The sequence below is a fragment of the Haplochromis burtoni genome, unplaced genomic scaffold (assembly GCF_018398535.1).
Source record: "Haplochromis burtoni strain Fernald_Lab_line unplaced genomic scaffold, NCSU_Asbu1 Contig_164, whole genome shotgun sequence".
In the NCBI taxonomy this organism is placed as follows: domain Eukaryota; kingdom Metazoa; phylum Chordata; class Actinopteri; order Cichliformes; family Cichlidae; genus Haplochromis; species Haplochromis burtoni.
The window spans coordinates 560,552-584,269 of record NW_024582525.1 but is presented as its reverse complement, the minus strand read 5'-3'; the positions used below and the strand labels follow the sequence as shown (position 1 = coordinate 584,269).

The window sequence follows — 23,718 nt, the reverse complement described above, 5'->3', positions numbered from 1 at the left end:
TACTCAGTCAGCGCAGATGTTCTGACGTCAGTGGAACGAGTAAAATGTCAGATTTGACTTGGTCACAGTTCTCTTGCTTCACAGTAAATGCTCTTTTTACGTTACCCATAATACCATTTTTGACCACGCTTGCATTATAAAAGCTCCCAGACAGAAACCAGACTCTGGCAGGAAGTGCTATGATGGGTCAGTCTTGCATTTTTCCGCTGTGAAACTGAACACGAAGTGTGGGCTTGTTTGTGCTTCACTTCTTTTCCTTCCAACGTTATTGACTTGTGGTCTCTGCTGGTGTGTGACACAAGTACGCACAGACACACACACACACACACACACACACACATACTTTTGAACAGCTGGTGCTGGGCTGGCTGGCTACATACAGCCAGGGGACAGATAGCTGGCTGAGAGAGGGAATGGGAGCACGTTGCTCAATCAATGAGCCATCAATCACACACTTACACACACACACGAACACAAATGCATACACACAGCAAGAAGGAGCAAAGACATGAAACAGGAGACCATATCCTTTAACTACCACTCAAAAGAAAGCCATCAAAGTGCTGGCTCTGGCTCCAGGCCTTTTTCCATGGCCAAATTTCCAGTCACTGCTTTGTCTTGTGGTGGTTTCATTAGAGCTACTACTAGACTCCTCTGTGTGTGTGTATGTGTGTGTGTGTGTGTATGTGTGTTGCACCACAGCAGTTATCTGCTATCTAACTAGCTCACTGCTGCGGGGTTTCTTTTCTGCATTCTGCTGAGCTCCCAGACAGCAAGAGGTTGTGAAAAGGCTGGCAAGGAGGCGGCAGCAATCATATAGTAAGTAGCACCTTTCTGTTGTCTGTTTGGTTCCTGTAAGGAAAAAAGGCGAGTTAGGAAGTAAACAAAGCACGTCAGAGAAGGGACTCAGCAAGTGATTACTGTTATTTATAGCTATTCTTTTCCTGCTTTGGCAACACCTGTACAAGCGGTACGTGATAACTTATACCACTTAAAGGGGGAAAAAGAATACATGGCACAAATTGCAGTTAGTTACTCTGAATAGTTAGATTGTTTTAGTCGAAACATTGATTTTTATTTGAAAATGAACAACCTAAACACACCAACACACACACATTCTCGTTTTGATATCTTAGTTAGGACATCTAATTGACATAATGCTTTCCCTAGCCGCTTACCCTAACCCTAACCATCAAAAACAAATGCCTAACCCTAACCCTCTCCCTAACCTAATTGCAACCCTGACACTAAAACCAAGCTTTGAGTCTCAAAAATGCCTTCAAACTTGTGAGGACAGGCACTTTTGTCCTCACAAGTGACTGTTGGTCCTGACAAGTATAGTAATTTTTGATTTTTGGTCCCCACACAGATGTCTAAACAGGTACACACACACGCCTATAATTTTACCAACAGGAATAATAATAAAGTTTTCAATGATAAATGCGGATATCCATCCCTGTTCTTAAATCAATACTAACATCAATTTCTGAACACCCATGAAATCAGGTGGGCCTGTGTCCATTAATTGTTAATTGTTTATGTAAATGTACACAGCGGGAATACATCCACAAACAAAAAAGTAATGCGCATGTAAATCAGAGTCTTCAAATGATTTTAATAACAGTCCAAACATGACTCATTTGGGATAATTCCAAAATATTAGCTCTTATATTTGAAAAGCTTGAACGGGTAATCGTTAGCGGTGTTATTTTATCGGTGACTCAAATGGTTAACGGATTATCTCAGTTAAAGAGAAGCAGGAAAAGGCGAGCGGCATCGCCATCAGCAGCAGGATCAGCAGCGTTAATGTACACAGGGAGGAGTAAACAACACCAGAGGACGTCCTCGTGTCCCTGAGCCGCAGTGACAGCATGTCCTCCTGTCTGCACTGTCATTCTGTGTCAGCTCTCATTACCTACAGCACTGCACGAGCAGCATTGAGTGACTGACTGGCTAATGGCACCTGCTACCTACTGCTTTATGGATGACAGCAAGGGGCTGGGAATCGCCATGACAACGCAGAGATTGCACTATGCCTGACCTCGATCACGTGGAATAATCTGTTCGTTTAAACATTATTACTCATTTATGCAACACAAGAAACCGATTTCAGTTGATTTCTTATGTGTTAAATATCTATAATTTACACAGAAGACACAGCAACCACTCAACTGCTGCCTACATCGGACTAAGTTAGGTCCAGTTCACATAGTGGAGGTTCGGCTTCGCCTTGCCATCTAAACCTAAGTTGTGTTTATTCGCCTGCAGCCATATTTCTGTGACAGCAGATATAGGGGAATCACAAACGAGAGAATAAGCTCCGTCACTTGAAACAAGACTCCCCTTGGATCGTCATTTTTCCTCTAATGGATAACAGAACAATAGATGCCTCTAACTCACCACTAAAGGATCACTGTGCCGTCATTGTACAAGGGGTACAAGGGTCAATTTCCACAGCAAAGAAGAAGAGAAGATGCACTCTCTGTGATCCCCAAACTCTGCTTTGTTTTCTTGGGTAACATTTTTTTTGTTGAAGATTTTAAAGACTTTCTGCAAATGATATCTTGAAGACAATAAAATTAATTAACTAAAGAAAAGAGATTTACTAAAAAATGATTCAGTATGCTTGTATACCGTCTCTTCCACCTGTCTAAAACTATTTCAGCTGGAAAAAGGGGAGAAAAGGTGCTTATATCTACTGGAAGATTTTAATTAAATAACAATGCAAATAGTAAAGTTGTGTGATGAGCCCCTGGGAATCCACTTAAAAACAAAACCCAACCAAAAAAAAAACACTGGGGTAGTTTCACTGTGAGACAACAGGAGAGCACAGAAATGATGTTTACATGCTTCCACAGCACATGGTTAAACAAGTGCAAAATCAAGATGTCCCTCCTAACTGTAGCTGGCGAAGTTTACAAAATGTTGAGGTGTGCCTGTTACTCCTCGATCTGATAACTGATCTGCAGTGGCTGCTAAGCGAGCAGCTTCAGACGGAAGCACAACCCAAATTGGGCCTTTGTTCCAGACTGCACAGTGAACAAAACAACGCAGACGCACACGAAGCCTGAACAGTCGCTAACGCGCACACACACAAACACACATAACTAACTCTACCACAAGCGCCTCTGAGCCGCGTCTCACCCACCCACACACATATACTAAACACAACCTAACCCGCCTCCCCTCTCACTCTCTCTTGCTCCTTTTATTCCTCTCGGTCTCCCGCTCCCTCCCCCCTAGCCCTCATTCATAAAATGGCTGCTTCACAACTCCAATTCCTGGCATGGAATTTATGGATAAGGGGTCAGGAGCAGCAACAGGCCAGGGGGGACTTGTTAGTTCTATTTTTCCCCTCCCATCTTTTTCTCCTCCTCCTTTTTCGGATAAAAAAAACCAACCTACACCAATGCGATTTGTCCACCTAATTCTCCTCCACACATATGCCAGCCTTCCTCATCTCTACCCCAACCCTCCCCTTTCCTCTTACCCACTCCCCTCCAAAACAAACCTGATACCCTTGTAGCCTAGCAGGGAAACTAAAGCTATGCGTCTGGCAGAGGAAGGCAGGCACGAAGTGGAGAAGGGGCAGGAGCAAGTGCTGGTGGCTTCTCCTAAGAGGCCAGCAAGAGGGGAACGGGGACAATCTCAGGTTCCATCCCTGGAACACAACCTCCATGTTTTTGCAGTTTTACCACATCACACGGACGCACATGCAAACTCCCAGGGCATGGGTTAAAAACAACAGGACATTGATTGCTATAGCATTTGCTCCGAAAACACCAATCTATGTTAAAGGAGCAACAAAATGGGGCAGCTTGAATGGCCGAGAAACTCATCCCAACCTGCCAACACATACCTGTGTTGGTATGAGACAAAAGTGTGTGTGTCAAGGTAAATTTGGGCCTATGGCATCAGTTTTCCTCACGACACCACTCTGCGATATCTGCTTCTGAAATCACACAAATTAAAGCTCACTCAATAACAACACACAAACCCTGAGGTGCATGTCAGGTTACACCGTAGGTAACAGCATAAAGTTTCAGATGGGGTTGCGGTTACAACGTAGCTACGGCGTAGATTTCCCGCTGAAGCATTAAACCCCAATAACAATCCCTCTCCTCCTCCCAGCTTCTCCCCTGTGCTGCCCCTGGAGCCCCCAGCAGAAGACGGTACGAGCAAGGAAAGGTCGAGGCCACGAGATGAACGGTCCCACCTCTTGCTGGAATGAGCCTTAATTTGATAGGGGTTGGGCTGAGCCAGGACTGTGGTAAGACATGCACATGTGCCACACAGAAAGAAGCATGTGTTAAGTCACTGGAATGTACACACATATCGGAGACACAATGAGGAAGGTCATTCTTAGGATGCAATTTGAAAAAAACCAAAAAACAAAACAAAGAATCAGCCATATGCTTAAGTCGTTGCTGCACGTCTGCCGTTTCTGCATCTCACATCAAAGTGAGGACACCAGACGTAAATGCATAGACCTGCTGCAAAATGACACCGTGCCGTGGTTACATAATCTTTGCACTAGTAATGTAGCTGTTACTGTGCCCTGTATCTCATAAAAGCAGCAAATTTAGTTGTTCTGCTATAACCAGAATACAGTGTTCCCCCTTCTAAGCCCACACGTTTCAGCCCACCCATCCTCTTCTTGCCTATCAGTCCTGGCCTTATTCCATTCAAACTTTTCACAGATGGGAACAGAATTGTGTTGATGTGCATTCCATATTCAGTGTACATGCATCAGTCACACCACAGACCAGGGCGTCAGAGGGTCAGAGGTGGAAATGACAGACCTGGGCTCTTTATACATGCAAGGATACGTGAATATAAGATCCCATATCTGAGCTGGCAGTGCAAAACAGGGCAGCAGTAATCAAATGAACTAACATCCAGGCTGTGTTGCATGGTGTGGTTACGGTTGCCTGGCTATTTATATGTGTCCCTCCTTCAGAGAAGGAAGTCGCTCCTATTGGATCCAGATGTGAGCGGAAGGACAGACAACAGCTCGACTGAAAGGTAACAGCCTGGATCCAGTTGAGATTCTACTGCTGCTTTAACTACTGTGCTATCATTTAGGACACAGCAGCATTACTCCTAATGGCAAGGACAAAAACATTACTACACATGTACTACCACATAGACTACATTTGTCTTTGAAGTGTATCATAAATGAGAAGGTGGACGGATGTGAATTTTAAAAATGTGTCTAAATAAGTCAACATTCACACATTTAAGCGTTTCTGAGAGGTGAACGTCACCGCTCACCTGAGGCTTCAAGGGTTAAATTACGCTCTCGGCCAGCCAACTACCATAACTTAACACTGCTCTCCTCCTCCCTCTGTTTAGCCACAGTACTTGAATGTCAGCAAGTGCCTGTGAAGCAGGGCTAAATGTGTTGTGACCGCTGGTGATGAATTGCTGGTAGGCAGCACCCCAGTGGGCCATGAGCCAATTGATCTACTAGTAGATCCCATGACACATGATCAATTCTTAGGCCGGTCTCCTAAGAGCTAGGGTCTACAGGCATTTTCACATGCCCTCTGGACTGGGTCAGGAGAATCAGGACAATACTTGTACATGTAGGAGGCAATCTGCTGCACATGCATTCTCACTATTACACAGAACATCTATAGAGTACAAATACTATGCTTGGTTTGGGTGAAGGTGCTGCCCGGGTTCAGGGTGCACACATAATGCCCACTGAACAAGTTCTCTATTCTCCAGACAGTTACTTTTGCTATTCCACATGGGTCCACACAGACTCGGTAGTAGGATGCTGTCAGTTTAGAGACTCTTTAATTGTATTCTCAGAACATCTCCACCAGAGAGTTTAAAGCACAGGTGTCGAACTCCAGGCCTCGAGGGCCGGTGTCCTGCAGGTTTTAGATGTGTCCTTGATCCAACACAGCTGATTCAAATGGCTAAATGACCTCCTCAACATGTCTTGAAGTTCTCCAGATGCCTGCTAATGAACTAATCATTTGACTCAGGTGTGCTGACCCAGGGTGAGATCTAAAACCTGCAGGACACCGGCCCTCGAGGCCTGGAGTTCGACACCCCTGGTTTAAAGGAAAGTTGAGCTGAGAGAAGAGAGGATATGATGTGCTGGATATGTTTTGTACAGAATGAGCTGAAATGATAGAATAACTTGTCCATCTGTTCAGTGTACAGTTTCATTCTTTTCTTGTTCTTCTGTCTTCTTACAGCCACCGGACATGATGTGGCAGACAATAGAGGCCGTGGACAGCTGTTAATCTAGTAACATCTGGCTCCGTCAACCCACATTTTTCTCTCCCATAGTGAATGGATACGGACTATTCTCAGAAATGACATGGTGATCCCTTGATCCGCTCTTGCATCAGATATGTCTGGCATGAGATAGCTGAAGCTAGCACAGACGTGTGCACACACACATACAAGCATCATTTGCGGTTATGGGGCATGAGACATGAGGTCTCAACAGGAGCCATTGTAGACTGCACTACCAGGCAGCCACACTGGGGCCCAATCGCCCCTCTGATATGGCTCGAGTCTGAACACCTACGTCAGCCCACAAGCAGCCCGCGTGACGTCAAGCACATGTGTGCTTTGACCAGAAGCCTGCACGAGTTGGTTTCACACAGAGAACGAAAAGGAGGACGGAAAGAGAAGAGAGCACAATCTTGATGTCTCAACTATTTGTAGCCCCTAAAACAGAAAGTGAGATCAGCTTTGATTAGAACACGCAAAATAAAACAGCAGTATTAGTATTTCGCAGCAAGCATCACTGTCAGTCTAATGGTATAATTATACGTCTGCTCTCAAATAACTCTGAGGCATTCTTGGTGCCCACAGTAGGCCAATGTTCAAATAAAATAGCACTCTCTGGTTGACCAGCAGCTGCTGGCTTATATATAAAGAGAAGTGATACAGATGCCAAAGGAGACAGCAATAAAAGTAAATCATTTCACCAGTCAAGGGTACATCATGTCAGATCGAATGGGCAGATTTCTTGGAATAAAAAAAAAAATCAGACCTTTGTAAGTCAATATTGCCCTTTGTTCTTTGTGCTTCTTGTGTAATACAATGTTGTATTCTGTTTTCTGCGTCAGCGCAAGGTAACGGAATATAACAGTCGTGTCTGGTGTTGTATTACATTAGCTAATAAATGACATCCTGATGCTGAGTTAACTTTGTTGTCTGTTTGGCTGGATAAAATGTGCCAGAAGGAATGTCTCAAAGGCAAGAAAACACACAGAAAAAAAAGTAGGTTTGGCCATGAAATTAAATCTTGATCTTTCTCTATCACTGACACAGCCACAAAAACACCCCTGCACCCTCCTGGTACCCATTCTGCTGGCTCCAACCGCCAAGGCCACCCGCCACGAGGGAAGCAGCAGAACGGTCCGGTTTCCACAAGCCTACGTGCTGCACAACACAACCACATAACTGCGTACATTGGGGTGGGGGGGTGGGGGTGGGTGGAGGGGGGTGTCTACCCTCACAGTGCACCCCATCACCCTCAATCACGACACAAAGACGTAAAAACACTTTGGGCACGGGGTACAGCATGCACGCATGCGTCGATAATGCTTTCTTAATGATTTTTGCCACTGTCTAGTCAAAAGAGGACATATTGTCACTGGTCCACAATATTCACCCATCAATACATTACAAAACAGTTTTGAACTTGAAGCCGTTGACCAATGAGGAGTAAAGATTAATGTGCTTAAGTCAGAGACCAGACTGCCCACTGCTCTCGTAAGCCTGTTTGACCAGCTGTCTATCTTCCTAAAGACAGACTGGAGAGCACTTTGCGTACACACACCCACCCACTTGAGGGAGGGAGCACCAAAGGCACTCCAACTTCCAGACATCCGTCCCATCTGCTCGACCAACCGCCAAAATCAAATCACAACAACAGGAGAGGACCTGCGCTTGGCTTCCCTCTTTTAACCTCAAGGAATTAACCCTTTGAGGTTATGCGTGACAACCTTGAGCATAGCCCTAATTCTAACTGTGGGCATTCGAAATATCCTATTTCTCTTTTTATTAAGTAGTTCTTCAAATTAGTGGCAATCAGGGAACAAAGGAAATAACCTTTCTAACTGAGAGAAAGGTCAGGAGTTAGGATTACCATCTAAGACGTCTTAGAACTCAGAAGGTTAAAACATGCACATTTCTCTTCATAACACATCTAATGTACAAGTTTCCAAGTGCTAAAAAGGCTCTGAGTCAACTATTAAATCTAATGTGTATGCTCACTGAGTGGTCACTTCATTAGATGCACCTGCTCAAGTGTTCAGTAACGTAAACTTCTAATCAGCCAGTCACGTAGCAGCAAACAACTGGATTTGGGCATGTAAATATGATCAAGTTCAAACCAAGCATCAGAATGGAATAGAAAGGTGATTTAAGTGACTTTGAGCATGGCATGGTTTTAATGGCATGAGTATTGCAGAATCTGCTGATGTGCTGAACTATTCTCACACAACAGTCTCTAAGGTTTACAGAGAATGGTCCAAGAAAGAGAAAATATCCAGCGAAAAAGGCAACGTTGATATCAGAGATCAGAGAGAAAGGCCATACCCCTTCAGGTGGTGGGCAACAGTAACTACTAATCATTTTTTACAAGCATGGTGCAGAAGAGCACCTTGAAGCAGATGGGCTACAGCAGCAGAAGTGCACAATGGGTGCCACTCCTGTCAGCTAAGTCAGGCTCACAAAAATTAGACAACCGAAGACTGAAAAAAAAACTTTGCCGGGTCTCATGAGGCTCAGTTTTTGTCAATATTAACCAAAATCTCAGAGGACGTTTAGAGCACCTTGATTAGTCTATACCCTGGAGGCGAAAGGGGATCCAACCTGGCAACAGCAAAGTGTAACTAGTGAAGTGGCCAGTGAACATATAGTTCAACTTTAATAGAGAATTTGCAATATTAATCTTTATTATTTATATACACTTTTGTCTATCTCGATTGTAAAACATTGTGTTATCCCTGGTATTCAGCCCACACATACTCTCAACACTGTACATGCCTTCTCTAAATCTGAAGCCGTGATTCCATTTCATTGAACTTGCAGTGTACATTACTACTCGAGAGCACGTTAGGTGTGAAGGCAGGAGCTATAAGTGAAGAGAGGTTGTGAGTGCACCTTGCAAAGAGTGTGTTTCAGCCTCAGGACTGCATTTTCCACAACACTCCTGCAATTCAGAGCTGCCGAAGAACATGCTCAACTCATTAGAGCAGAGTTCGTTAAACCTTTCTCATCAATGTACCTGCACTCTGCTCTCCATCCTCCCACGTTTACTCTGTTATTAACCAGACAGCGCTGTGAGATAAATGACTACATTAATCGTCTTTGATAGCTCAGGGATTTTCCTTGTTCGCGGGCGGGAACAGTATACGGTACACGGTGATGGTCAGGGCCATTTTGTAAAACTGCGTACGTGTCTCTCCCTGTGTGCAAATGTGTGCAGGGACTGAAAGCAGCGGAGTTTGGATCACTGCTTGATGGATAATTTGTCCCTGCGTGTTCAGTGTCTCTGCTGTAAATGAAACACATGGGACATGGCAGCAGGCTCTTAACCCCACTTTGTCCGATGGCTGTGTTTGCTCTTTGCGCTCTCCCTCTCTCGTCAGAGGTGAGCCTCTAGTTCTCAGATTGCCGCAGCTGTCAGGGAAGACCCGAAGGACTCTGGCTGTTTCCTCAGTTCACAGAGGAGTTAATGCTCTCTGGCTTTTTCACTTGCAGAACCATATTTTTCCTTTCCTCTGTATCCTCTTCCTTCCTTGGGGGTATGCTGTGAAGTTGTAAACCTGAGCCACAGGTGTCCAGCAGTGATACGCGTTTTGCCCCCACCCCAAACGCATCTGGGAGATCTTATAGTTCTTTCACCCAAAGCATCAGTTTAGCATACAGTTTATGAGAGCAATGCAGGCAGGGCTTGTTGTGCAGTAATGTTGTATTATTATGGCACCTTTCTCCTGAGGGTACCTCTAATCCAGTTACAGATTTAAACAAGGGAAATGGTTCCAAGGCATCCATCCCACTTATCCTTGGATCACAGGGAGAACAGAAAAGCTTGTTGCCAATCCTGCAGGGACTTCAAAGGGTTCAACCGTCCAAACATTTGTAGAAATTTGTGGAATTCAGCATACTTGATTGCACCTGAACTACAATAATACCTAAATTCCAGCTCGTTAATTAAATCCTGTGATGAAACCAACAAAACACTGAAACCTGGTTTGTGGGAGGCATGTGGAGGCAGAGGACCACCTCTGTTAATTCTTATGTTTTTAACAAAACAGCAGGAAAAGTGCAAAACACAGATTTTTACTGTAATCAATTATTAACAATAGCAATTATTAACAGTTGTAACAAGAACACTGACAACTGTTTTAAATACATTCCACATCATGCATGAATCCGTTTCCTAGATCTAAAAGGATAGCTGGCTGCAGATTAGCTTCTGATATTTTTTTAATAACATTAAGGCAACAGCTTTTAAATTTAATACTTTCAGTTCATATTCTGTAGTGAAAATATGATGCAAAATGTCCAATTTTGCCCTATGTCTTAATAGAAAATGGCAAAAGTAACAATGTTAATCATTTGAAGTTGGGTTAAATTCTGTCTATATTAACAGGCAAAAATCAAATATATAAAAAAAACACAAAGAAAATCCCATAAACTCCTTGGCGGAGGTATGAGAAGAACAACATGATCTTCTTCCTGATTTTCAGGAAGAACACAATCCATTATTGCCGGATAATTGCCACACATAGAAACCATCAATAGTTCATAAAGCTCTAAGCCGAGCCAACACACATAAATGCTTGATGTGCACAATTGTAACGACTCCAAACATATGACCACAGAGTCAAGAGAGAGAAAAGGACCTTTTCCTTTAGGGGAGAAGTGGCACCAACAAACGAGTGCGCCCGCACCGACTGCGCAGAGCCCACGTACCCTTCAAACATGGCATTTTCCAGTGCAGCTCATGAAAAAAAATAATAGATGTGTCGTCACCCCATAATTGCCATTAAGAGGAATAAGAAGTGGGATTTTCTAAAAATAAACTCATTTGTTGGGGTCTTAGAGGCTAAACACTGCATTCTAGAGAAGCTGAGCTGAGTGCAAGTGACGTGCCAGCGGATCACTTACCGTCATGCATTCTTAATTTAAGCTGTATCCCTCTTGAGGGGGCCTTAGGTAACCTTACAAATGCATGAGGAATATGGGTTAAAGTGTGAACACGTCTCCAAATAAGGATTACTGGATTATAGGAAAAAGCTTTTTTTTTTCACTTTAGACAATTGTTAGTTTGGTGTATGAAGCCTCAGAAAACACTAATGTCTACAAACAAAACTTAACCTGACAACCCCGAAGACGTCATCCATATTTTCCATGTGACTGACAGCAGAAGAAAGGATACATATTATCCCATTTTCATACATGTACTGCACCCCTGAACCCCCGCCCCCCCCAACATCACCCAACAGCAGTGCATGTGAGAAATACCCCACACAGTCAGTTTTTATATTAAGCTGTCGTTAACCTTGTCAACTTCTCAGTACAAATTCTATATAATGTTGCAATGTACTGATGCACAAACAGCACAGGTGCATTCATTATTAGTGAGCTTGTGTCATGTGTGGTGCCTCCTGCATGCATACATGAAGGCAGCTCCTTCGCTTAAACCACACAGAGTATTTCCCTGAATGCAAACGTATCTGAAAAAAGACCATTTTCTTCTGCGTGCTACATGTGAGAAAGGACAGCTGTGGAAAATATCCCGACCCGATCTTCTGAAATTGTCCAAAGTTCCTGTGTGAAAACAGCCACAGAAACCTAAGTAAATGATTCGCCACGGGCATGAACAAGACGAGAAGTAGTGAGAAATTAGGTTTCTGGAGGACAGGGGTTATGTCCTCTTTCAGTTTGTGACATTACGTGAAGACAGTACTGTTATCCTTTTGTAACAGTGGAAATCAACTGTACCGACAGCTAAGTCGCTAGTCTTATATAATCCCTGCCCAATCCAAGGCACTTTTTCTTTTTTACTGTGAGGTAAACAGGCCAACAGTACCCAGAGTGCAGAGAGGTGGTCTTCCAGGTTAGGAGCTGTCGGGGTGAGAATCAGCAGAAGGATGAGGAATTAACACGTGTAGCAGGAGAACAGTTGGTGATGGAGGGTCAACAGCTTTCAGCTATTGGTCAGAGTTTATCAGACAAAGCAAGCAATGAGGAAACAAAAGGTATTGTTTCAGATCTCCCTGTGAGAATCAGACCCCCCCCCTCCCTAACATGTAGTGTCCTACAAAACACTGTCTGTGTTTAGAGCATTTCTTCACCAAGCCATATATCTGGGATTTAGTTTCATCAGCCACATATCACCCAGGGAATAACGCCAACACTGTGGCAATTAGACGATAAGTTGCAGTAAGCCTGAGTCAATACCAGTTGGCTCATTTAACAGAATCTGCCCATTGTCTGCCCTCTGTGACATCTCCCATTCCTCGCCACCATTGTATCTTCTCTCCTTATCTCTCTCATAGACAGAGGAATCTTCAGTATGCGACAAGAATGCCAACAGGGAAGCCAGCCACAAGACTGAACTTACGTAACCCTGGAACCAGGGGTAAAATGTTACAGAACAGACAAAATACAAATATGGCAAAAGCTCAAGGGAAATCTAGAATGTCATGAGGGAGAAATCCATGTTGATTTTACATTCAGTTCAAAAAGTGTCAAAAGATGCCTCGGAGGTCACAGACCGCAGGGCATCAGAAAGCACTAGTGAACAATGAAGGATACATTTTCTAAGTGGAAATAAATTAGCCAAGCGAAATCAAAGAACAGCGTTTTCTTTTCAGTAGCTTCCTCATGTTTCTGTTTAGTCCATTTAAGACGTTTTCTTCTGGGAGTTTAATGGAGCAACACACATTAGAAAACAAAGTTAGAAGATTTATGGTCATATGAATTGTAGCGACAGGCAAAAATCCAGAAAGGGACGAGAGAAGAGAAGGTAACGGAGAGAGCAATGAACACCTCGGTGTACAATAACAAGGGGGCCGTGCACCCATTATCTCCAAGACATCAATTCAGAAACGATATCGGGAGCGACAACCGGATTAAACTCAGATTAAACAAAACACATTGGAGCCAATAAATGAGAACAGAAATCTAATTATTCTCACAATGTCATTTCAATTCCACCGACAATTAGCGGCAAGTCTGTAATAGCCTACACTGCCTAATAGTGCTTGTGATTTAACTTAAATAGAGTCCAAACTAAACTAACAGAACATTAATGGCTATTTGTAAAGAGGCCATTGGTGCACAAAAGGCTAATTCATTCCTGCTGAAGAGAGCAGTTTAGTTAGAACAATGACACTGGGCAATGAGGGTATGAGGCCACACTTGAACTGGCTTATGATCTTCACAGTTAATCAAAGCCAAGGGGGCATGGGGAGGTAGAGAGAGAGAGAGAGGAGAAAGTGAATAGCAGAGAAGTCCAATAGTTAATCCTAGCCACAGTCTTTACTCTCTGAAGATGCCCATGACAGACCTAAGATGGGGAAGGATGCCAAGCAACTAACTGGAAAACTCACTGCTTCAACAGTCACGGTCTGGAAACGTTTTAATAAGCTGGAAACAGTTTCCAAAATGGTTTACGGTTCCGATGCCGACCAGAGACAAAGGCCTGCATTGTGAAGCCAGAGCGTGTATTTTTTCTGATCAAATTTACTGCCAAGAAGCTGGGAACAGGCGACATACTCAAGAGCAGTCGCTGTTGTTTCTTTAGGCCTAACCTCCCCCTACCCCACACCCGCCTACTCCACCTCCTAAAACACTCACACACAAACACAGCCTTTTCCACCACAAAGGCAGACATGTGAGAGCTCCTCCATTGAGCTATGTCAGAAAAAATGCGACGCTGCAGACCATCCCCACAGTGGCCCGTGGCCAATATCTTGAATCAATCTTCAGCATGATAGCCCTAATTTGGGCCATTCAAAGGGTAAGTATTTACATGAGAAAGTCAAAGTTGGTAAAAACCACGAGAGATTCCTGGTATGGGTGTGTCTGTCAGTGACAGAAAAAAAACGAAAGCAGGGTAGGAGAAATAATGTCGCAGACAAACACACTTCCAAGCACAATGCTTCTGTATGTCGCCCTGACACCACAGCCGTTTTCCACAGTTCATCCAAACATAACACACACACACATACACTATACATATACAAACAAATAAATTCTCCAGGCAGCATTTTACCACACTGAGGTTGCTTATTACATTTTATAGTTACATTTTCATTTCTTCACTGCCAAATATTTCAGCAGCCTAAGCTGATGGTGATTACTTAATGAGAAGCCTAACCGTTTGGCTTGGTCAGAGATTGGAGTTCTGGGGGTATTTCTGGGACCCGAGGAATCATAAACACGTGACTTGGTCTTGTACAGATGTCAGTCTGGATGTGTTCTGACTGCTGGATGGACATGCATGAGCATCCATCTCACTTGCTTCTTCTCAATTCTTTTCCACTCTTGACTTTTTTTCTCCTCCCCTCCTCTTCCTCAAGTAGCCGGCCTCTCTGTCAGGACACGACCCGCCCAGCTCATACTCCGTAAATCAAGAGCGACATCTCCGTTGTTGCACTTAAAAAGAGGCGACGGCACAGGCTCTCTTTGCTGTGCCCCGAGAGGCCGCTTCCTCCCACCGCACCGGAGCCAAGAGCTTAAACACAAGCTTGTGTGCAGCATTTTCTGACACCCGCAGGCACTAAGCGACGCGCCAAATGCAGATGTGTCTGTCTCCATGGCGGCACCGAAGAGCTCACTGGGCAGAGCACGTACTTACATGCTAGGAAATAACAACCCCCTCTGATATTTACATACACTCCAATGCAAAACAACACTGGGCTAGTGTCTGCTGCCATGTGGCGTGAATGGAAATACACACTTACTCAATTGTAACATACAATGTTAAAATTTGTTGGGAGCAGACACAGATTGAGTTTTAGGGATTAACTGTGATTTTTCTTTTTTGTGCATCTACGCACAATTAAGAAAAAATAACAAACATAAAGATAGCTAAAAAAAAAAAAGAGCCACACATTTGAATTTAAAAAAAAATGTTGAATCCCAATTCCAAGAGCTTAAATTAATCCTGCAGTGGAGGCAGTCACTAGAAAAGGTCACATTCTCAGGGGGTATCGCTGCCGGTCTTAAATATTATGTTTACTTAGGCAAACACGCCTGTACCTCAGCCACTTTGGGCTTTCACTTAATTAAAACTCAGTGGACAGAAAGGTGTAAAAACAAACCATTCCTTGATTTGAGATTCTACATGACAGCTTCTCAGCAGGCTGAGGTGTGCAGGACCTCTGCAGAGATACAGAATACTAATAATACCACAGAGTAGGCCAGGGTCCAGCATATCTGACTCTACATCTACGTGCCAGTAAAGCCACTGGTGCCAACACAGTGGCTCACAATGTGAGCCATTCACAGAGTCTGTGCACCCACTGTCCTTACACACAAAGAGGAGTCCTGCTTCATCACACGTATCAGACGGCCACATAGTTTCAGAGACAATCCATAATGCTCTCATTGACCTCATCGTTCTCATCAGCGCACACCTAAGCAAAAAAAATGTAAAAAAGTAAATTCCTCTCCCACCTCACTCTCATGTTCCAAGCAGGAATAGTGCACTTTTATTCCTCTTGGTCATTACATTTTTTTTGCTTTTATCCGGGATGTGGAAAATAGTAGGAGACCCAAACTGACCGATCCGTGAAAAGTAAAAAGCGGAGGCGGCACAGTGTGTGATGTAAGATGCCGGGTCTGTCTGATTCCACGGCACTGGCATGCTATGTAAAGATACACTGGAAGAACAGCAAACACCAGTTTAAATAAGAAGAAATATGATGAAGGAGAACAGGTACTTGTAGTACAGGTAGTTGTTATTCAAAACATTCAAAACATAACCAGTTAGCACACATAAATACATAACCATCATAATCAAAAACTCCACAAAGAGAAGCATCAAATGGGCATTTAAAGGCCAGCTTGAGTAAACCGTGCAGAATGCTATAAATTAAAAATGAAACAGCAACATTGAGGACAAAAACAGACATTCAGCCGGTTTTTGTTCTACTTCAACTTGAAACAGGTCAGCGTCGACTGAGTGACTGAAAGGCTAAAAAAAAAAAAACCCTAATTAGTAAAATGTCGTAAAATAATTTATCTGAAAAGGAAAAATAGAAGACGAAGCAACATTCGCTAGCTTTGAGTTCATTTTGCAAAATCCCAAAGTTGTCTAGAGATGGAAAAGTTCTTTATTGCGTCATTGAGTGCCTGCGGGTGTCACAAGTATATTTATTATGTTTTAAAAAATGAATTATGTGAGCCATGAGTTCAGCACCTTGTGATGCACCTCGGGCAAGCCGAGACACTCACCAACCACAGAGCAAAATCTTACTGTGGGTGTTGTTCTCTCTTACAGCCTGAAAGCGCCGTCACTGGGTGGCCTTTCCCTAGCAGTCACCACGCTGGATCTTCACAGTGCTTCATGAAACTCCTGTTTAACGGCATCACTTTGGATTCAAACGCTGCTTTTCCAGGAAAGACCTACGCTTAACCTGCTCTGACCCTGTGTCACTTTTTCTGTGGAAATGTTTTGCACTTTATATAACTTTTGTACGACTCATCTACTCTTGTCTGAAAATACCTGCGATCGATTAAAGTGTTTTGTCACAGGCTGGATTTTATAAAGCCTGAAAACAGAGAGAAGAGGAGATACAGGGCTCTAGTTCCTTCTCAAAATGTTTCAATTACAATATCCTGAAAAGCTGTTCCGTTTTTTCTTTCTTCCCGTGATGCTAAAAACATGTTGCCTAACCCAGCTCTAATGGCGATGATGTAAACACAATGAACCACTAATCTGAAAAAAAGAAGCCATGAACCAGAAGAAAGGGGAAAGAAACCTTTACATGCGTCGATTTGAGCCTGAGGAAACTGTTCCTTAGTGCAGATGAATGACTCACATATGCACAGCAAAAACATGCACGTCACACCGCTAATTAAACAAAAGCTATTTTTGTCTGAGCACGCTATAAGCACGTACATATATACAGTGCATACAGTAGGTACAGTACATGCCGAGAGGCAGTGTCACACATCCTTTCTCATCCATCTTTGGTCCCCGGTTTATTTTCCAGATGACACACATCTGGAGGTGGTGGTTTTGACATTTACTTTAAACACAAAGCCGAGTATTTTGAGTTAATCTTAGTCCTTTAAAAAGCTGCTGTTGACTGAAGGACATGCTGTTATGAAGAAAAACGCTCTTTGTGGGGGGGGGAATGTTAATGGACAGATTTCAAAACGAGCTCGAATTCAGCGGTTATGATATTCCTAAAAAGGAAGTCCGTTTGCAGTATTGAAAAAGAGACAAAGGGGAAAAAAACACACTCTGAAATCTTTACTGTAAATAAAACATACAGTGGAAACAACGGCCATTGAAGGCCCTGCCTTCTTAGAACAATCAGGAACAAAACAGCAGGAACAAAAAGATTTCCTAGTTTTGTTGATCCTAACCAAAGAAAAATAAATAAAAGTTCCACTGATGTAACGCTCGCATATATGAAAAGGAATGTGGCCTTTTGCTTTATGCGAGGCTATTTTTACGTACAGAAAGAGCAACAATCTAACGTGTTTGAATTGGACTATGGCTCTTTTTTTCCTGTCTTTCCTCCCCAGCACCACACTAAGGCTTCATTCCTACCCACTAAAATATATACTGGTCAAAAAAAAAGTGAAGGGAACACATAAATTACACATCAGCTCCTGACAAATGGAATATTGAAGGTGAAAATCTTTACTGACAAACAGTGCATTGTGTCTTTTGCTGCAAATAAAGTGACAATATAAACAGTAAATGGAATCCAAAATCTTGATTATAAATCACACCAAGAGTAAAAGTTAAAAATTGCCCAAGTGTTCTCTTAATTTTGGGAGTTTTTGTTTTCCAAGGAAACCAAAGTTTGAGGGGTTTGTCTGAAGACGAGCATCAGTGTCATTACCTCACACACAGGCAGACCAAGGGAGACACAAACAAAAGGGCTGGAAGTTAATACCATATATTATGCAGGGAGGTAGGTGGAATGCAACAACAAGCTTCTTACAAGCAAGTACATGCCTGGACTGGAAAAGTGCTAACAACAGTACATATAGGACAGAGCAACTTCTCAGAAGGGTTGAGAAACAGACCACAACTCAGTGAATACACCTGCAGGGTCTTTTTTTCCCAGCTGGGGTGAAACAATGGACGTTGACTTACTCATCCAAAGAAAGCCAAGCACTTTTTTAAAACCAGATCATACATAAAAGCAGAGGTGCAACAGAACAAAAGCTTAAGCTGGGATGACAGAGGAGCGCCTACGCTGAGTAAACGAGCGTGAGTAATAAAATATGAATGACAATGGGTGATGTTTACATGGAGACTGTATGTTTATCAGCCACAGGGAGGAGCCTGATCCACACTCAAGCGCAAACAAGGCCTGCAAAGCCTTTCTGTAATTGACGCAGTAATGGGGGTGGGTGGTGGTGGCAGGGTTGAACTGAAGTCCCGACTGGGACTTCAAAGGCGCGCTGGACGCTTATCAACCACTGTGCGCTCGTCAAACAGAAGAGGATGAAATAGATGAAAGGAGAGCTAATGCACCTCCTCTTTTACCCCCAACAGGCTGCACTTTCTGCTCGATCAGCAAACCTCATGAGCCAGGCTGTTATAAGGAGGATGCACAAGCACGCTCGGACCAAAACACGCATACACAGCGGGTCGGTTGGCGCACTTGCTGCTGAATTAGCAAAGCCATCACTCACCATTTTCTTAACTTTTAAGCCAATAAACATAAGAAATCGGTAAGTGCTATGGATGAAATCGTGACAGCTACTGAGCTCAAGTGTGCTGTCGGATGACAGCTCTGTGAAAAGACAGTATGTGGGCATAAAACGTTAAAGCGTACCTTGTGCCTAACTTCAGCCCTTCTCTGTGGTTCACCTTATACCCCACCCTATCCCTACAGATTCTCAATAATCTTTAATGTCCTGCAAATCTAAAGCCAATTTAGTGAGGATGAATGAGGGGAGTGGCATCTCCCAGGTGACGCGGCCTTTCCCTTCCTTTAAGCAGCGAGCAGAGATAGAGCTGCAGTGCAGAGCTCTAGAGACCTCTATATTTATCTGACACAGTAACAAGCCGCTGTCTGACTGCTTCATAGTGCAATACAGCTGCAGAGCTTTCTTTCATCCAACAACCCCCCCCCCGCCACAGACACACACACTCACCATCCTCCGCACTCTACATCCCCTTCTCGGACATTGCTCTGCTGTGGTCAGTAACTGGGAGGAAATCAGCGATGATCTAGCGACATGTCAACTCTTTGAAAGCTTTTATGAAAGAAACTGCATTTGCATCCACGCCTGCCGGAGGAGGAAATACAACGAATCCTGATCGGAACTTCACACGCTGCTGGATTTCAGAAGAAACCATAATTCAAAGTTGAGAGCCATAATTCATCTTGGGGGCCACCCTGATGCTAACAAAGCACCAGCTGGTGATTACTGCTTTGGAGTGGCCCATTGAGGCGAATGGCCAAGGAGCTGCTGGTCTGCCAAGAGAACTATGCCAAGAGGGCTGGAGAAGGCAGAGGAGCCCCAGCCACCTGTGCCCATTAGGCTGCGCATTGACAACTGCACTGGACTCTGGGGATCTCACCCAAACAAGACGAAGAGAGGAAGGGGAGGCAAAAGACAGGGTCAAGGTCATTCTAAGCCACTGACAGAAAGCAGGCTAATGACATTAGACAAGTTAAGACTCCTTCATCGATTGCTGACACCGAACATTAGATGGGGAAGATTTTTTAAAGCGCCAACCTTATCCAAAGTTTGGTTCAAACTTCTGTAATCTAAATCCTCATGCTGGTAAATAGGGAACTTGAAATAAGGCCTGAAAGGGAAGTGTGTGGTTGTCAGAGGCATTTCATCTAGCTGTGTAATTCATGAGGTTTCCTTTGTAATTTTATTATGTCCTTTCATCTCCTCATTGTACACATGCTCCGAAAAAGAACAGACGGCAAATCACCACTGGCACGCCGAGGCCTGCTCGATATCTCCTTTAGAGATAGCGTACGCACAAAAGAGACACGTACGAACACAACCATAGGATCCGTGATTCATCGTTAGTTAAGCAGCTGCAGGATACAAAACGGCTCTTAGTAATTATACATGTTTTATATTTTTATAGTTTATAGAAGTAATGGAAGAAAACAAACAGAGGCCAACAGTTTTTAAAGAAGCACACACATTTTGGCCATGTGTGGTGAGGAAGGTAGACAAGAGTAGCTCAGATCCTCCTTTGGTCTCCTCGCCACACATTTAAAGGGAAGAGAATAGAGGACCAGTGTTTCTGTGACCTGAGTGAACCTACCTAACTATTCTGGCAAGAAAAAAAAAAAGGATACTCTTCTCTCTCTCTCTCTGTGGCATGCCAGCATACATCCTCACCTCTGCAGGAGAGATTTGTCAGCAGGAGATTTTGTTTTTTCCCCCACTGTGGAATTAACCCATGCTCTGAGCTTACTTGCAGGCATGGCGCATTATCTCCCAGGAGCCACAGCCAAGCCAGCCTAGCATGAGTAAATGGCTGCTGTGGCCGGAGTTATAAAGAGGGATAGAGCTGAGGCAGGCAGGCAGACAGAGGCACAGTTAAGGCACCGAAGGCAGGCACAGGCAGCAGACACAGGCACTCATCTCTCGCACCTCTCACAGAGGCGTCGCTAAGAGGTGGCGATAGCCCTCATCCCGCCCTGCCATTTAGAGCAGGACTGAGGGGAACCTACCACAGAGCTGGGGGTGGGCTGGGGGTGTTATAGTATTGAATGAATACTATGAATACTATGAATGAGTAGTGAGAGCAAAGGATGAGTCACAGCTCCCGAGCTGCGCAGCCACAAGCCAGCAGGCAGCCTAACACTAGAGGAACTGGGTGGCTCAAATAGGCATCAAACAGGCTGGAAACACATTACACACTGGGCTGACACTTACACAGGCTCTCTCTCTCTCTCTCTCTCTCTCTCTCTCTCACTCACAAACACACACACACATGCACAAACACAGCAGATACAGTCACAGTGGGCACAAGTTGAGGAAAATTTGTCAAAAGCGATGGCACGTGAGAGAAGAGAGCATATGTCTGTATGTTTGGATGTGAGTACAAGTATGTCAGTCAGTCTCTTTGGAGCCTGGCAGCGAGACACACAGGTCCTATTTTGGTCAATCAAGCAATCCTAGGAAGCGGATCTAATCTGTCAGTGCTTTGAGAGGAGACCTTTGTAGGCCACAGAGGACAGGAGTCGGATAAACTCACAGAGTCAAGCATTAATAGACAATAAGCCTTGCTGTTCATACATGGACAATAGCACACTGTACAGCCGTGTCATCATGACTCGGTGAAACTTTGCAAACTTGAAACCGATTCTAAATAACAGAGAGGGACACTGCTGTTGACATTAAAAGTTAGTAAGAGCAGTCAACACGTGTCTGTGGCTTTTCACCACTCTTGGCCCAAACAGCGAAGTGAAATAATATACGTTTCAATTTTGTCTTTGCATGAAACTCAAAACACATTAAAGTCTGAGGAAAAATGAATTCCTTTCTGACCAATCGCAACACGAGCCCCTCGAAAGTCCAAAGGCAACCAATAAAACCAATTGAGCAGAAGAACTATTTGTAACCAAGTTGAGTTTTACTTCAACAAGGCTCAGGTTCTGGGTACTCGGTGAAGAAGGTCTCTGTTTGGGCTAATGCACCAACATCATCTGCAAACGGGCCCTGAGCATGACATTTATGAATATGACGTAGATGGTGGGAAATGTGGCAAAGGCCATGAGAGGCGAAAGAGGAGAAGGGAGGGTGGGTGATAGGATTTAGATGGGATGACAGCGCAGAAAGACACGTCAACTGCTTGTAATTAATATCCTATCAGAAAAAACCTAATGATGTATTGTCAAAAAAAGAAATTCAGATATGATTTATATACTGTAGCTGCACTGAGTATCATGTAATGTCAACAATTAAAAACACTGTAAACGTGCCACAGCAAATAAACTGCCTCAAGGAAAGCAAATAACAATTTCACTAAACTATTCTTTTATCTAATGCTAACATAACCACTGACTGCCAAATGTGCTTCAATAAGTCAAATAAAATGTGAAGACAATATAGTAAATAAAATCGAAAAAATCTATGCCTGATAAATTCAGAGAAGAAAATATACTTTAACATGTATTACACACACACACGTGCAAAGAAACCAATTAGTAACTTGTTTTTGCTTCTCTTGTCCTTGGTTTGAAGAGACATCTGAGAACCCAGAAAACAAAGGGCTGCTGTAAAGGGAGCTTTATTTGCTATTTAATGCATTTATTTTTGTGACACCATGGAGTTATAACACTGTGAATCAATAGTATCCTGATCTCATGGGAAATAACAGGGGCCATGCACAGTGTGCCAGCAGGGTTGGAGTATGTTGACTACATTCTCTTTTAGTTCTTGGTAGAAACCACACACAGGCAGGAGCTGTGGTGATACAGTGATATAGTGAACATGGCAGGAGACACCAAGACAGATGGGACTTTTCCATGGTCAGTCTGGTGGCTTTAGGATGGTGGGAGTGAGTGACTCTCCTCACTTTGTCACCAGCGCTGGCACTCCGCCCAAGCTTTGTACAAACTGGAGCAAATCGCAGGCAAGTAATTTGTGCCCAGTGGAAACAGCGGATGTACGGGAACTTGTCATGGTGCTGAGCATGCCCCCAGGAAAGCACTGGATTCTCAAGACTGGTATTTGAGCTGTTTCCTGTGCCTGTAACCGCAGGACTTTGATAAGCTCCAGAAGCCATTAAATATTCAAAAGCTTCGTTGTATCTACTGTTGGATGTTGGTTAAACAAAAGAAGGGGGAAGGCACGATCATATGAACTTGGCTCACTATATTACACAACAATGGCTGCATACACCAAACAGACCACACACACACACACAAACACACAAATCAGTTTAACTCTTTATTATTCGAAATAGCACATAAAGTTTCTCCACGGCTTTCCATGTGTAGTCCGCACACAGCCTCTGCTGTGTATTTCCCCCCTCTTTATCCCCTCACAACTGCAATGACTAAGCCAGCAGGAATGTCTACCTTATATACTTAAAGTGGCAGACACAATTCTACTAACTCCATGTTACGAGAGGTGTAGAGATCAATAAATCTAGTTTATTCTTTGCAAACCCACCGTAGAACCACTTTGCACAAATGTATTTAATGAGTGGTTATTTCCAGGAAATTTGAATTAAATTAATCAGCAGAGAGCCAGGAAAACAACCAAAAGTAAACTGGCTAGTCAGTGTGTAACCGTACTGTTACAAAACACCAGGTATGGGCGAATTTGGAGAGGTGGTGATTAAATCCCTGCAAACACTAAGGTGTTAAATAATCATTGTTTGAACATCCAAGGCATAACATTAGCTCAAAAATGAAGTCGGGCCAACTTCCGAGTCCTTTTCTTAGCCATCTGCTGGATTTTTCCATGGAGCAATAGGATAAAGAAGGTGCAAGCACTGATAAAACGTGCAACCTTGACATTATCGTCATTTCCTCT

The 23,718-nt window shown here is 43.6% G+C and overlaps 1 protein-coding gene and 1 long non-coding RNA gene across 2 annotated transcripts in view; one reads left to right on the top strand and one right to left on the bottom strand.

The window, feature by feature from the left end:
- igf1ra (insulin-like growth factor 1a receptor) overlaps positions 1 to 23,718 on the bottom strand; it is a 71,109-nt gene that overhangs the window by 33,642 nt on the left and 13,749 nt on the right. The window lies entirely within an intron of this gene.
- LOC121815247 lies at positions 327 to 7,196 on the top strand. The gene is made up of 4 exons (XR_006054934.1): positions 327 to 819; positions 4,132 to 4,270; positions 4,961 to 5,025; positions 6,216 to 7,196. It is a non-coding gene; the product is annotated as an uncharacterized LOC121815247 (long non-coding RNA).